The sequence below is a fragment of the Ranitomeya variabilis genome, chromosome 2, assembly GCF_051348905.1.
Source record: "Ranitomeya variabilis isolate aRanVar5 chromosome 2, aRanVar5.hap1, whole genome shotgun sequence".
NCBI lineage: Eukaryota > Metazoa > Chordata > Amphibia > Anura > Dendrobatidae > Ranitomeya > Ranitomeya variabilis.
The window spans coordinates 606,675,070-606,691,501 of record NC_135233.1 but is presented as its reverse complement, the minus strand read 5'-3'; positions in this window follow the sequence as shown (position 1 = coordinate 606,691,501).

The window sequence follows — 16,432 nt, the reverse complement described above, 5'->3', positions numbered from 1 at the left end:
CTCAACTTATCAGGGCAGACCTTAAGGTGATCCCTGGATATCGCCGTTGAGGTCTCCCCTCCGTCCTTGCTGATGAGACAGACCTTCGTGTTGTCAAAATCGGATGGCAGGATGGTATACGGTTCCGCTTCCCATTGGTCATCGAGCTTGTGTAGTCTCCTCTTTCGTTTGAGTACTTGCTCACCAGGTGACAGGGGAATCGCAGGAGCGTGCTGGTTGTAGTCCCTTTCTTGTTTTTGCCTAGCCTGGGCGAGACTTCTCTCTACGCACTCCTGTACCTTGCGGTACCTTTGCTGCCTTTCTACATCCCAATCTGCATCCGGTGAGGTATCTTCGGGGACTAGGACCCCCATGTCCAGATCAACGGGTAACTGGCTAGACCTTCCTCGCATTAGGTACGCTGGAGTGCAGTTGTTAGAATTTACTGGGATGTGATTGTATATATCCACCAAGTCAGGCAACTTTGTCGGCCACAGGTTCCATTCCTCTACGGGCAAGGTCTTCAATAAGTCAATCACCACTTGGTTCATCTTTTCGCACATCCCATTGGTTTGAGGATGGTACGGTGTGGTTCTGATCTTCTTACACCCGTACAGTTGGCAGAACTCTTGGAACACTTCTGCTTCGAAGGCTGGTCCCTGATCGGTCAGTACCTTCTCCGGGTAGCCATGGGGCCTACAAAAGTACTGCTGGAAGGCCTTGGCGGCAGTCCTGGCCATTAGATCCTTGACAGGTACAACCACCAAAAATCTGGAGTAGTGATCTACGATGGTAAGAGCGTAGATATAGCCTGACCGGCTAGGTGTCAGCTTCACATGATCCAGCGCGACCAGTTCGAGTGGCCGTTTGGTGAAGATAGGCCGCAGGGGAGCCCATTGGCTGTCACGGTCCTTCCGGCGTAGGCTACATGGAGCGCACTCCCGACACCACTTCTCAATGGCTCTCTTCATGCCAATCCAATAGAACCTCCCTCGGAGCAGCCTCTCTAGCTTCCTCCATCCGAAGTGTCCGGCTCCATCGTGGTAGGCTCTCAGAACCATGGGCGCATCCCGCCTCGGTACCACTATCTGCCACACCAATTCATGAGTACGTGGGTCGATGCTCCTCCGGCACAGCTTGCCCTCATCGATAAACAGTTTGCTTCTCCCCCGCCACAGCTGTTGGGTCTCCTGTGGATCATCTGGGCCGGGATGCAACCCTGCCTGCGTCAAGAGCTCTTTCACCCGACGGACCGCGGGGTCACCATCCTGGGTTTCCGCCCACCCGTGGTGGGGCAGGGGGTTCAGTGTGGCACCCGGTTGGTTTTTGTGCCTGTTCCTCACATGATGGGAGTTCTGAGTGGCTTTAGGGCGATGGAATGCAGGTAGCTCCACCTCTTCAAGTGCCTCCGGGTCTTCCTCTGCTTCTGGCAAATTGGGCATTCGAGACAAGGCATCAGCATTTGCATTATTGTGTCCTGCCCGGTACTTGATGGTGAAGTTGTAGTTGGACAGCCGGGCCATCCACCGCTGTTCCAAGGCCCCGAGCTTGGCGGTGTCCAGATGTGTTAACGGATTGTTATCCGTGAAGACAGTGAACTTCGCTGAGGCCAGGTAGTGTTTGAACCTCTCTGTCACGGCCCAGACGATGGCAAGGAATTCCAGCTTAAAGGAACTGTAGTTGTCAGGGTTCCTTTCCGTGGGACGAAGTTTCCTGCTGGCGTAAGCGATTACCCTCTCCTTGCCCTTCTGGACCTGGGACAGCACGGCTCCCAATCCTACATTGCTGGCATCCGTGTACAGCACAAACGGTTGGTCGTATTCGGGGTAGGCCAGTACCTCTTCTCCCGTCAGTGCCGACTTCAAGCAAGTGAAGGACCCTTCCAGCCCCTCGTTCCAATCAAATGGGGTGTTCTTCCCCTTGGTCTTCTTTGATTGCCCCACCAACAGGTCTTGCAAGGGCGCGGCCTTCTTGGTGAAGTCCTTAATGAATCTCCGGTAATAGCCTACCAGCCCGAGGAATTGCCGGACTTCGTGGAGGTTACTGGGCTTCGGCCAATCCTGGATCACTGTGACCTTGTCGGGGTCTGGAGCCACTCCTTCAGCGCTCACCACATGGCCCAGGTACTGCACTTTAGGTTTCAGCAGATGACATTTGGACGGTTTCACCTTTAAGCCAAAGTTGGACAGGGCTTCAAACACCTCAGCCAGGTGTTTCAAATGGTCTTCGTAGGTCTTAGAGAAGACAATGACATCATCCAAATACAGCAGCACGGTTTCAAAGTTCTTGTGCCCCAGACAGCACTCCATCATCCTCTGGAACGTCCCCGGGGCGTTGCACAATCCAAAGGGCATGTAGTTGAATTCGCAGAGACCCATCGGTGTCGTGAAGGCCGTCTTCTCTTTGTCCGCCTCCGCCACGGGAACCTGCCTGTACCCACTGGTGAGATCTAAGGTAGAGAAGTAGTTAGCAGATTTTAAGGCAGCCAGAGACTCCTCTATCCTGGGCAGTGGGTATGCGTCTTTATGTGTAATGCGATTCAACTGTCTATAATCAACACACATCCTCATTGTGCCATCCTTCTTTTTAACCAGGACTAATGGAGCTGCCCAGGGGCTACAACTGTCTCTCACCACCCCAGCCTCCTTCATTTCTCGCAACATGTCCTTGGCACACTGGTAATGGGCTGGGGGTACAGGGCAATATCTCTCTTTTATGGGTCGGTGATCTCCCGTGGGGATGTGGTGTTGGATCCCTTTCACCTGCCCAAAATCTAAGGGGTGTTTGCTGAATACCTGCTCGTACTCGTGAACCACCCTGTAAGCCCCTTGTTTTTGATGGGATGGGGTAGAGTCAGTGCCCACATGCAATTCCCGACACCAATCTTTCGAGTGCCCTGCAGAACCGTTGTCCTCCGCCACGTTTGACGGGATCAAGGGTTCAGGTGTCTGTATCACATTATTATTGACAGCAAACAGTTTGGCGAGCGTGGCATACTTGGTGAGGTGAACCTCTTCCTCCCCACAATTGAGGACACGTACGGGCACCCTCCCCTGGTGGACGTCAACCACCCCCCGAGCTGTCAGGATAGTAGGCCTATTTTCCGAATACACGGGTTCTACCAAGGCCTGGTAGTCTTTACCCCTGAGGCCTATGGCTGCCCGACACCATATTAACATCTCGCTCCTGGGGGGTACCGCGATGGGGTTTGAATCACTCACAGTGACACGACCAATCTCACCACCATTCAGCTCTACCTGCTGTCTCTGCATCAGAGCAGAGAACGTTGTTCACTGTGGCCAGCGGTTTCTGCTACCTGTTGCAACAAAACAATAACTTCTGCAAGACAATTTTCTATAACATTAGTACCGATAGTCATCATGGGGTTACATTCTCGGCGGTCAATATCAACAATTACAATTCCTTGGGCCTTCAATTCCACCCGCCCCACTTTGATGGTGGCCTCTTTATACCCCACTTGTGGCAATGGCTGACCATTACTGGCTATGATGGTGAAATCGTCATCGGGGCCACGAGTAATATCGGTGTCCTCCCAATACCGTTTATAGAGTACGTAAGGCATAGTCGTTACCTGAGAACCGGTGTCTAGCAAAGCATTCAGGGGGATGCCGTCAACCACTACAGGAAGAACTGGTCGCCCTCCAATGTATTTGGCTCTCCAATGCTGTGGGCCTGACCGTCCTACTCCTGGGGGTTGGCCCTTTGCCCCAGGGGTTGCTCGTTTCAAGGACAGTACCTTGCAAGGTGGCCCACCTGATGACAGCGGCGGCAGATGGGTCGTCCATCCTGATGGAAGCGATCGTCGGCCCGGCCTCTGGTCGGCGGAGTCCTCCTCTGTCGCATCCAAGGAACATCCTCCGGTTGGGAGGCCAGCTGGATCTTCTCCTTGGGGGCCTCCTGTAGGGACTGCACCGTCCGGGCCAGGGCAGCAACGCTCTTGGTCAGCTCCTGCATCTGGAGGCGGAGTCCTGCAGGGGAGTCGTCTTCTAGGCTCTGGGCATCGGCCTCGGCGGCGAATGGAACATCCGACGCCACCTCCTGGTGGTACGTGAGAGCGGGACGCCTGGGAGGTGCTGCACGGCTAGGCTGTCGCTCCTGCAATGCCTGGATAGCTTTATCCTTGAATTGCGCAAAAGTCAAGTCTGGATTTTGCATGGCCAGGAAGTGCAATTGGCTCCGTTGGTGACTGCACAGGAGCCCCTCAATGAACCGCTCCTTCAGGAGTTTATCCTCATCCTGCATGCTGTCGGGGTCACTGCTTAATGGCCCGCATCGCCTCCTGGAGATTAAGGGCATAGTCCCGTAAGCTATCCTGCGGTCTCTGTTTACTTCCATAGAAAGTCAATTTAATTTCTGTAGCTGTACGGGTATCGAAGGTGGCTTTAAGCTTTGCAAAAACCTGCTGTGCTGTTCCCTTATCCGCAGCGGGCCTGGACTTCATTTCTCTCAGAGCCGCTCCAAAGAGTTGGCCGGTTATCATATGAACCTTCTGAGGCTCTGTCAGGGGATAGAACTCGAGCAGGCTGCAGATCTCTTCTTTAAAGTCAGCGAAGGTATGCGACTCCCCGGAGTATCGTGGGAGCCAGGCCGCTCCGGGCAGGTATGGCATAGAGAAGGGCATTATGGCCTTTGTGGTAGCGGCCGTGTCCAACTGGCTGATGGGGGCAGCGGGCTCCGGGGCTGCCAGTGGTGGTATTAGGGCCGCGGCTTCACCCGCTGCGGGGACCGGAGTTGCCCCTGCGTCCACGGCTGCGGCCGCCACCTCCTCTCCTCGGACATGGCTGTCCCTTCCTCCCACTAACCTGCTGGAGGTCGGAGTTCCTCTTCCGGGGCTGGCACTTTACCGCGCTTTCTCGTTCCGCGCTTCTTTTTGACCGGTTCCGCCCACTTCCACGCCCCTCTTCTTCTCCTGCGCTCTCCTCAGCGCTGTAATGGCGGATTTTGGCGGCAAGTGGCGCGGCACAGTCTTTGCAATAAATCACAGTCCAAGTATAATAAATCACAGTTCCAAGGCACACATGACCTGATTCTTCAGGCTTAAGTAGATCCTGTTCGTGACGCCAAGTTGTAGCGCCCCCACTGCCGCAGGGCCGAGGGGTACCCGGTACCGGGCCTCTGAGTCTCTGCTCTGGGGTTGTCACGGTGGCTAGACCCGGTCCGTGACCCTGCTGAGGGGCGTACAATAATAGATGTGGACGGTGGTGGAGGTGCGGTGCAGTAAATAACGAGGACACCAGGTTGCAGTCTCTTTACCTCTTTACTGAAGGCTTCAGGTGTCCAATCCAGGGCACTGTTGACCGGGCTGTCTGAGACCGGCCGGTCCGAAGGCACATCAGGAGTCCCCTTCACAGGTGGGAATCAGTGTCTACCTTCTAGCACCTGTGTGTTGTAGTCCTTCCCTGCTGAGCACCCCGGGATAGTCCTCACAACTGCTTCTGTCTGTCTCTGATGCTCGTCCTCTCCGTCCCCCAGATGATATGGCAGGATGCACCCGTATGACGGTGTAGGCCTGGAGTTATTCTGTAACTCTAGAGTCGCCCCTCTTCCGCAGCTGCCTCCGTTGTCTGCTTAGGTGATATGTGTGAGGCAGCCAACCTATAATTGGCTGTCCTGCCGTGGTATGAAGTAATGCTTAAAGTCTCTTACTTTCTCGGCGTTCCGGCCACCGACTGTTTGCGCCTCAGAAAGATGTTGCCTCTATCTTACAGCACGACTCCTTCTGGTATTCTATTGCCTCTTTGCTGTATTCCTGCTTTTCTCACTCGGCACAATAAACTTCGCTTCTTGTCCTTTCTTAGGAGTCTGCCAGGATCCCATCCCTGACAGGTCCTCTCTCTAGCTCTTCCCAATTACTTCTCCCTGTCTTCCTGTCCAACCCCCAGTTTTACCAGAGTGTGAGGAGTGGCCTACTAGATAGAACCACTCCCCCTGGTGGCCGGAGTGTGAAGTGTAATGTGAGTGTTACCTGATCAGGTGAACTCCTTTAGTGCAATCAGACGTAACATCACTCCCCTTAGCGGCAGAGCGACGTTACTGCAACGACCAGGACTCTGGGGCGCTGCACTATCTCTCCCAACTAGTGTTGAGCGATACCGTCCGATACTTGAAAGTATCGGTATCGGAAAGTATCGACCGATACCGGCAAAGTATCGGATCTAATCCGATACCGATACCCGATACCAATACAAGTCAATGGGACTCAAGTATCGGACGGTATCCCTGATGGTTCCCAGGGTCTGAAGGAGAGGAAACTCTCCTTCAGGCCCTGGGAACCATATTAATGTGTAAAATAAAGAGTTAAATAAAAAATATTGCTATACTCACCTCTCCGACGCAGCCTGGACCTCACCGAGGGAACCGGCAGCGTTCTTTGCTTAAAATGCGCGCTTTTCCTTCCTTCCGTGACGTCACGGCTTCTGATTGGTCGCGTGCCGCCCATGTGGCCGCGACGCGACCAATCACAGCAAGCCGTGACGTAATTTCAGGTCCTGAATGCCTATTTCTGCATTCAGGACCTGAAATTACGTCACGGCTTGCTGTGATTGGTCGCGTCGCGGTCACATGGGCGGCACGCAACCAATCACAAGCCGTGACGTAATTTTAAAAATGCGCGCGTTTCCTGCCTCCCGTGACGTCACGGCTTGTGATTGGTCGCGTCGCCCATGTGACCGCGACGCGACCAATCACAAAGCCGGAACGTAATTTTAAAATACTGAATGCCTAGAAGGACCTGAAAATTACGTCACGGCTTGCTGTGATTGGTCGCGTCGCGGCCACATGGGCGGCACGCGACCAATCAGAAGCCGTGACGTCACGGAAGGAAGGAAAAGCGCGCATTTTAAGCAAAGAACGCTGCCGGTTCCCTCTGTGAGGTCCAGGCTGCGTCGGAGAGGTGAGTATAGCAATATTTTTTATTTTAATTCTTTATTTTACACATTAATGTTGTTTCGATACCGATACCCGATACCACAAAAGTATCGGATCTCGGTATCGGAATTCCGATACCCGCAAGTATCGGCCGATACCCGATACTTGCGGTATCGGAATGCTCAACACTACTCCCAACTCCTCCATACACGTGATCGCTTATGTGTTGTCTATGGGATGACATCTGCCAGATTCCTCTGTCTTTCTCAGACCCCTCTGTCCTACCGAATCCTTTGTATTGCCACAGACTCCTCCATCCTCCCCAAATTTCTGTCCTCGTCAGATTCCTCTGTCCTCCTCCAGGCACCTCTATCTTCCCAGACTCCTCTGCCTGCCCACAGACTCCTCCGTCCTCCGACAGACTCCGCTGTCCTACTCCAGATTCCCCTGTCCTCCTACAGAATCCTGTGTCCTTCTACAGACACTTTTGTTCTCCCAAGGACCCCCCTGCTTTGTCGTCCCCAAATCTCTCTGTCCTGCCCAGACCTCTGTATCCTCCCCAGACATTTGTCATCCCCAAACCTCTCTGTCCTCCCCAGACCTTTGTCTTCCCCAGACTCTTCTGTCCCCCTCAAATCTCTGTCGTACAGACTCATCTGTCCTCCCCAGACCTCTCTATCCTACAGACTTCTCTGCCCTCACCAGTCCTCTCTGTCCTACAGACTCCTCTGTCCTCCCCAAGCCTCGCCATCCTACAGACTCCTCTGTCTACCCCAGACCTCTCTATCCTACACACTTCTCTGCCCCCCCTGACCTTTATGTCTTCCCCAGACTCCTCTGTCCTCCCCATATCTCTCTGTCGTACAGACTCCTCTGTCCTCCCCAAACCTTTTAGTCCTCCAGGCTCTTCTGTCCTCCCAAAACTCTTCTGGTGGCTTCTTCTCTCTACCCACACCATAGCTCAGGGGGATTCATGAGGACACCATAACCATTAGAGTGTCAGATGATCCCACCAATATTGGCAGGTTCATCAGGCGTTAGTCCAATGTGTATGGGGCTGTAAGACCACTATGCCACCCAAGAAGGGGGAACACTATAACATAAAGTGCTGCAATTAGTGCATCCTGGGAACTAACTGACACATTCATACATTGATGTTGTTGTTTACATTCCAGATGATGAATGTCTGATTACAGGATGATACAAATGTTGCGCTCGGAGTCTCCCTTTAGGCAGGAGAGTTATGGATCTCGATCCGAGACGTCCTGTCCGGCATCTTCGCTGTGAAATTGATTTTACAGACTGCCCTGCTTCTATTTGCATTCCCCATCTGGATTGGGGGCTTTCGGCAGCAGTTCGAGTCAACAGCAGAGGCAGCGTATTTGTAACAATGTGGATAAACGTTGATATAAATAGGGGGGAAAATGAATGGAGACAACCAGGGATATTTACATAAATCAACCAATCTGTGCAGAATTGGAGCCACGGACGGATCCTTTGTTCTGGAGCTTCGCTTCAGCATCGATGCTCTGAGAGAGGGTGTTAAAACCGAGGCACGTCTTGTACTTGTGAATACCAATGAATCCGTTGCCATGGAAACGGTACCTAGTCAACGAGCTCAGAACTTTTTTTCCTTTAGTCATTTTTTTTTTCTTTTCTTCTGCACCCATAGAATTTTGGGAAACACTAAAGTTGAATGATATCATTTTCATATATATTTGTTTTCTCGTTCGTTACAATAATGGATATTTGCAAAAAAAAAAAAAAAAAAAAAGACTGGGATCCATTTTGGGGATTTTTTAGCTAAATTATAAAATGTTGCATGGAAAAACAAAATATTTTACTATGTTACATTCATATTTCAGCTTACTAATACCAGGGATGCAATCAGTAATATATTCCAACTTTATGTACAGGAAAGTATGTTTTCCCATAAACGTATGTTCCACAGGCCATAGTATCAGATGAACATGTATGCTTTTCGCAAAAAACAGTGCCACACCTGTCCATAGGTTGTATCTGGTATTGCAGCTCAGCTATATTTAAGTAAATGGGGCTGAATTGCAATACCACATACAACCTCTAGGTCAGTGTGGCGCTAGCTAGAAATCCGTCAATTTTATCAATGCTGGACAAGGATATAACCAGTCTGAGCCTTTAAGCGCTCCCATACTTTCAAAGAAAAGCATGATCCTGCTGCCATCATCCTCCGAGACCAGCTAAAACAGTTTTTGGACAGTCTAATATGTCCAAAAACGTTTTGTTTTCTCAGTTCTGGAACTTTCTATCCACTCTTTTTCATTTTCAGTGGGCATTTTGTTTTTAATTGTATTTTGCAAACACTATAAGGGTAGGAACTTCCTTTTTCGCACTTCCCAGCATGTCTTCGTCCTGCCATTTTCCAATGGCTTTCCAGAGGTGAGACAAATAGCACCAGATGGCCAACATTGAAAAAATATATATATTAGCAAGGTGCTGCAGGGGACATATGTTTCGCTGAGGCTAATGGCTTCAGTGATGTACAATCCAGGAGTTAACCCAGGGGGTTAACAGACAATTTGTAAAAGGGCTGGGTTTTTTAGGACAGCCATAGAGTGGGTGGGAGGTTGTCCACCTTATCTCCACCCCAGGGTGTGGTCTGGAGCTTAAATAGCTGGCCTACAGAGGCAGTGGGTGTTCAGTGTCTGGAGAGGAACACTCCAGAGAAGTGTTTGTGGTTTCCAATACCTGAACCATGGGTCTTGCTAACCCTGAGCGGGCTGATCCACGCTAACACAAAGACTGTGCTTTGTACTACCGCTATGTTTTGCTTTCCTTTTTTGCCAAGAGGGCTGTGTTTGTTTTTACTTCACCTTGGTTTATGCTGGATCTAATAAACCAATAAAACTCACCACTGGGCATATTATGGGGACAAACCACTTTGATCCCAAATTTAGATTTACTACATGTTGTACAGAAATGGTTGCAGCCTGAGTCCTCCACTCCAGCTTAGATGGTCGAGTGGGTTGACATGGACAGATCCATTCACTCCCTTGCAGACTTGGGTGCAGACTTGGGTTGCCCAAGGAGACACCCGGAATGCAGACAACCTGGTGTGTTTAGTGGAATGGTACCAGGTGGTCGAGAGGTCCCTAAAAAAGCCAGGGGGTGGTTCATTCCCACACTGGGGTACCCAGCGGGAGCTCGAGTCCCAAAAGAAGAGTAGTAGAGCCACCACTGGAGGGAGTCATTGTATCTTAATTAACCAGATGTCTATTTTTAGCAAGCCAGGAAGAATAGACCGTTATCTATATGTTGACTTTTGAATTTATGTGTTTCTTTCTGGTTGGTAAAGACAACAGACTTTTGCTTGTGTAAGCCTGTAATATTGTTTTGGAAGTTGATATTTGATGTAACATACTGTGCTCTTATCCTTGATGAATAGTGATGTTTACTGATATGCTAATTATGCATTGTGCAGGCCAGCTAGCTTGTTGACTTTGAAAACAGGAGGAAAAACTATGCAAATAGGTTACATAATCAGGTCATCAGACTCGTCACCATTCTTCCCCATATCTGTGACTGCTGGATTGAAGGACACTTGTGTAGCGCCCCCACCGCCGCAGGGCCGAGGGGTACCCGGTACCGGGCCTCTGAGTCTCTACTCTGGGGTTGTCATGGCGGCTAGGCCCCGGTCCGTGACCCTGCCGTGGGGCGCACAGGGAATTACTAGGTGTGGATGATGGTGGTGTTGCTGTGGTGGTGCGGTGCAGTAAATAACGAGGACACCAGGTTGCAGTCTCTTTACCTCTTTACTGAAGATCTCTGGGTCCTCAGTCCGGAACACGGTTCACCAGGCTGCGCAAGTCCGGCCGGTCCAATGGCACCTCCAGAGCTCTCTTCACAGGTGGAAATCGGTGCCTTCCTACTAGCGCTATGTGTTGTGGTCCTTCCCTGCTGTGCTTACGGAAAGTCCCCCACAACTGTTGTGTCTGTTTCTTAAGTTCCCTCACAACTCGATTAGATGATGTTCTGCTAATCCTCCGTCCCTCCCTGGTGTTCTGGTTGGGACGGCACCCGTTTGACGGGTAGGCTCGGAGCTCTTCCGGGACCCTAGAGTCGCCCCTCTCCACAAGTTGCCCCCCAAGACTGCATAGGTGATATGTGTTAGACAGCCCGCCTTAAACTGACTGTCCTGCCGCTGTTTGGAGTATTGCTTGAAGCTGAATGTTATTCTACTCCCTCGGCGTTCCGGCCACCGGTAGTGCGCCTCAGTAGGATGTTGCTTCGGTCTTACAGCATGACTCCTACTGGTATTTCTCCTTTGCGTGATCTCGTTTCTCACTTAGCACAATCTATCTCTCTTCTAATCCTTTCTTGGGCACCGCCGCTACCCGGAGCAGGCACGGTCCCGTTACGTTCTTTCTTGTTGCCAAGCCTCTGTCAGGATCCCACCCCTGACAGAGACCCTACTGTATCTTCCCCTACAACACCCTCTGCCACAAGGTGTTGCCTGGTTCCAACCCAGTCAGCTTTCTGATCTAACTTCCTGCCTGACCCCCGGTTTACCCACTATGGTGGGGAGTGGCCTAATGAATAGCACCCTTAGCTCCCCCCGGAGGCCCAGCTGTGAAATGTATTGGTGTCTGTGATACCTGATCCGATGAACTCCTTCAGTGCCATCAGACGCACCATAGCTCCCCATAGTGACGGAGCCACAGTACTGCAACGACCAGGACTCTGGGGCGCTGCACTCCCCCCTGGTTAAACACAGTACTCCGGGACTGGGAAGAAAACAACAATACAAGTTAGCAAAAAGACATACAGTTTTGTTGAGTGCAATAACAATAAGTATACTTGAACAGGCTTCCCTTTATGGGAGGTAAGGACACTTGAACGTTACAAACATTATAAATTACAGGCTATAATAACTCCTGTTACCCAACCGGGTATTCTACTAAGTGCAAAATTGTTGAACAATAATTTAACATTGCCTTTAAGGACTTACACTCTGAATCCACTAAAGGCCTTCCTATAATCACATTATAAGGTAATTTAACTTTTTCATTCTCCTTCTTTAAATCTGCAGGACCGCCTGTCCTATCGGCACCAGACCTTCTGCCTCTCCTTTCAGTTACAGGACCGCCCCGTTCAGCCAGGGCCTGCTGCCTTTTCAACTACTATACACAGTATAGAACATAACATTATTTTCGGGTTAAGAGCACTGAGCCATCTCTTCATGACTCCTATAAGGACTCAGGGTTTACCTTCTATCCTAACTATCTATCATCATTATCAAAACATTTTCTATTGAACATTAAGCCTTCTCATTATCTTTCTTTCTATCATGCATGCTGGACACCACGTCTATCCCTACGGGCCCACTGCATCCTTCTTTTATCTTTCACCTTTTTCTTCTCAGAGAACATCATCAGTATTTCTTCACAATCAACTAATTAAATACATATAACTTTTTCATGTAAACATTATCATCTCTTTCTTTGGTCAAGACATTATTGCTTCCAGTCTTAAAGCAATATCACGGTTTAAGCGCAACAAATGAACATCCCCTTTAAGAGGGGACCAAGTCTCTATGAGGTAGCACACCTTCTCAAGCTACCAGTCCATACTCAGCAAAGGTTCCAGTGGGGTATCTTCACAAAGAGTCCTTCTTTAAGTAAAACCAGTAGGGAGCGCCTTTAATAAGGTGCAAACTATGTACAAGAAGTTCGGATCATGCACTGTTCATGATTTCAGCAGTTCTGGAAACTTTGTGCAAAAACTTGGAAAAATCAAACAAAAGCAAAACAATAGGGATCCCATGTCCACAGAAGGATCCCTTTAAGAGTTAACCCTGGACGGGTTCAGCAGTAAAAATCAGGAAACAATAACTATTTACATACAACGCAGTGTCTTTCTTACTGGAACCACGCAGGCGGCAGCACCGGTGGAGGCAACCCCGCAGGATACTGCGCACCACCTGGTACTGCATAAGGGGGAGTGTTGTCCCATCTGGGGGTCTGCGTACCCACCGTCTTCCGCTCTGGCACAGCAGGAACACTGGTCACCTGGGGAAGCGCCTCCTTGGCCACCACAGCGGTGGTGGTAGTAATACTGCAGGTCGTGGTCTTCACAAGTGTACAAGTGGGAGTGACCACGGTGGTCTGGGTGGTGGTCGTGGGCCAACCACAAGGCAGCACCTTGGCCACAGGGGACGGTTTTGCTGGCACCTTGGTCGGGGATTCCGTCGGCTTCCTCTTGTAAACGTTTAAAGCAAACCACCCCTTCTCACCAAGGTGCCTGGTGTAGGTAACGCTGTCCCCCGGGTAGAGGTCCCGGTCAGGGTGGCCCTCTCTAAGATGAGACTCGACATCCCTGCGGTTGACAAAGATCTCTGCGTATAATCCCGGCTCTTTAATGAAGCCCCAGCCTCCACGGAGCTTAAAGTCAACTACAATGCCCTGCTTGCGCGGGGCCTGGTGAGTGGTGGGGTCCTTGCGGGCCCGGTCCTTGACCGCCAAATCTTTTTGATGGTGGGCCTCCCGCCCGGCCTGATGTGTTTTCTCCTCCTCTTTTCACTGTTGTTCTAGCTGGACCCGGTATTCCTCCCAGCTTAGGGCCTGTACCATCTCCCCCTCCTGGGTCTCCACCCCGGGGAACCCCATAAGATTGGATCCGGGGTTCACCCAGCGGCACACTGTGCGCTCCGCGTGGACCTCACACAGCAAGGGAGTAGGGGTGATTGGGGCTCGCATACGGTGTTCCATGCCCGTGGCTTCCTCCCATGGTAGCAGGCGCTGGAGTCTATGGGTTCCCGGGAGAGGTGGTGCTGCTACGGGACCCACTAGCAAGCCCTCGGCCAGCGGGACAGGGTCGGCGGACTCACCAGCCGATGCAGGTTCCTCCTCCGCGGCGGGTTCTTCCGGCGGTGTCGGCGAGGATCCCAGCGGTTGCTCCGGTAACGGTGCAGGGTCCGACGCCTGAGGACCTTCTTCCGGAGCTGCCTGGTGCGGAGCCTGGGCCTTCATGTTCAGTTGGAGGAGTTGGTCGACCAGGCTCTCCATCTCGACCCGCAGAAGTTCAGTGTTGTCCACGGAGAACGAGCTGCTGGGCTCATCCGGGTAGTTGGGGGAGACTTCCACTTCAACCCCACTGTCGGGTTCGGAGCTGCTGGCCATAGCGTCCTCCACGTGGGTCACTTCCTGGTCTTTTTCCCGCTCTCTCCTTCGTGGGCGGTGTCGTTTTCTTGGTCTCCGTCCTCCATTGAGGATCAGGGGGCGGATCTCTGCTGCTGACGGACACGTCCTCACGGTGCAGAAATATTTAGACTGGGCGGCCATTATCCTTCGCGCTCACCAGCTTGTCTACGCCCACTCCACGCCCCTCTTCTTCTCCTGCGCTCTCCTCAGCGCTATAATGGCGGCGGATTTTGGCGGTAAATGACGCGGCACAGTCTTTGCAATAAAGTACAGTCCAATTATAATAAATCACAGTTCCAAGGCACACATGACCTGATTCTTCAGGCTTAAGTAGATCCTGTTCGTGACGCCAAGTTTGTAGCGCCCCCACCGCCGCAGGGCCGAGGGGTACCCGGTACCGGGCCTCTGAGTCTCTACTCTGGGGTTGTCACGGCGGCTAGGCCCCGGTCCGTGACCCTGCCATGGGGCGCACAGGGAATTACTAGGTGTGGATGATGGTGGTGTTGCTGTGGTGGTGCGGTGCAGTAAATAACGAGGACACCAGGTTGCAGTCTCTTTACCTCTTTACTGAAGATCTCTGGGTCCTCAGTCCGGAACACGGTTCACCAGGCTGCGCAAGTCCGGCCGGTCCAATGGCACCTCCAGAGCTCTCTTCACAGGTGGAAATCGGTGCCTTCCTACTAGCGCTATGTGTTGTGGTCCTTCCCTGCTGTGCTTACGGAAAGTCCCCCACAACTGTTGTGTCTGTTTCTTAAGTTCCCTCACAACTCGATTAGATGATGTTCTGCTAATCCTCCGTCCCTCCCTGGTGTTCTGGTTGGGACGGCACCCGTTTGATGGGTAGGCTCGGAGCTCTTCCGGGACCCTAGAGTCGCCCCTCTCCACAAGTTGCCCCCCAAGACTGCATAGGTGATATGTGTTAGACAGCCCGCCTTAAACTGACTGTCCTGCCGCTGTTTGGAGTATTGCTTGAAGCTGAATGTTATTCTACTCCCTCGGCGTTCCGGCCACCGGTAGTGCGCCTCAGTAGGATGTTGCTTCGGTCTTACAGCACGACTCCTACTGGTATTTCTCCTTTGCGTGATCTCGTTTCTCACTCAGCACAATCTATCTCTCTTCTAATCCTTTCTTGGGCACCGCCGCTACCCGGAGCAGGCACGGTCCCGTTACGTTCTTTCTTGTTGCCAAGCCTCTGTCAGGATCCCACCCCTGACAGAGACCCTACTGTATCTTCCCCTACAACACCCTCTGCCACAAGGTGTTGCCTGGTTCCAACCCAGTCAGCTTTCTGATCTAACTTCCTGCCTGACCCCCGGTTTACCCACTATGGTGGGGAGTGGCCTAATGAATAGCACCCTTAGCTCCCCCCGGAGGCCCAGCTGTGAAATGTATTGGTGTCTGTGATACCTGATCCGATGAACTCCTTCAGTGCCATCAGACGCACCATAGCTCCCCATAGTGGCGGAGCCACAGTACTGCAACGACCAGGACTCTGGGGCGCTGCACTTGCTAACCATAAAAAGAGGTTATATGCCTCTGTATGAGATAGAGATTCAGCCAAGACATCCAAACATCCAAAGGACCATAGACAGGACAGCAGCCAGGACATCATGGCTCCATCACTAGATTTTTCATTCTGCAGGATGCTAGCTTAGGGGACATCGGCCCGGGCTGGAGGGATACAGATCCTCTCCTTTGGCCATCTCTGAACTATGGATACGTTTGTGAAAACCAGTTTGTGAAAACCATCCGAGAATCTGGCACCATGGATACGTTTAGCTGGTATATACTGGGCACATCTATAGTTGGTATATACTGGGCACATCTGTAGCTGGTACATACTGGACAGGTCTGTAGCTGGTATATACTGGACACCTCTGTAGCTGGTATGTACTGGACACCTCTGTAGCTGGTATATACTGGACACCTCTGTAGCTGGTATATACTGGGCACATCTGAAGTTGGTATACACTGGGCACCTCTGTAGCTGGGATATACTGGGCACCTCTGTAGCTAATATATACTGGACACATCTGTAGCTGGTATATACTGGGCACCTCTGTAGCTAGTATATACTGGACACATCTGAAGATGGTATATACTGGGCACCTCTCTAGCTGATATATACTGGTCACATGTGCAGCTGGTATATACTGGACACCTCTGTAGCTGGTATATACTGGGCTCATCTGTAGCTCTATATACTGGGCACCCCTATAGCTGGTATATACTGCGCACCTCTGTAGCTGGTATATACTGGGCACATCTGTAACTGGTATATACCGGGCACCTCTGTAGCTGGTATATACTGGGCACATGAACAGCTGTATATACTGGGCACATCTGTAGCTGGTATATACCAGGCACCTCTGTAGCTTGTATATACT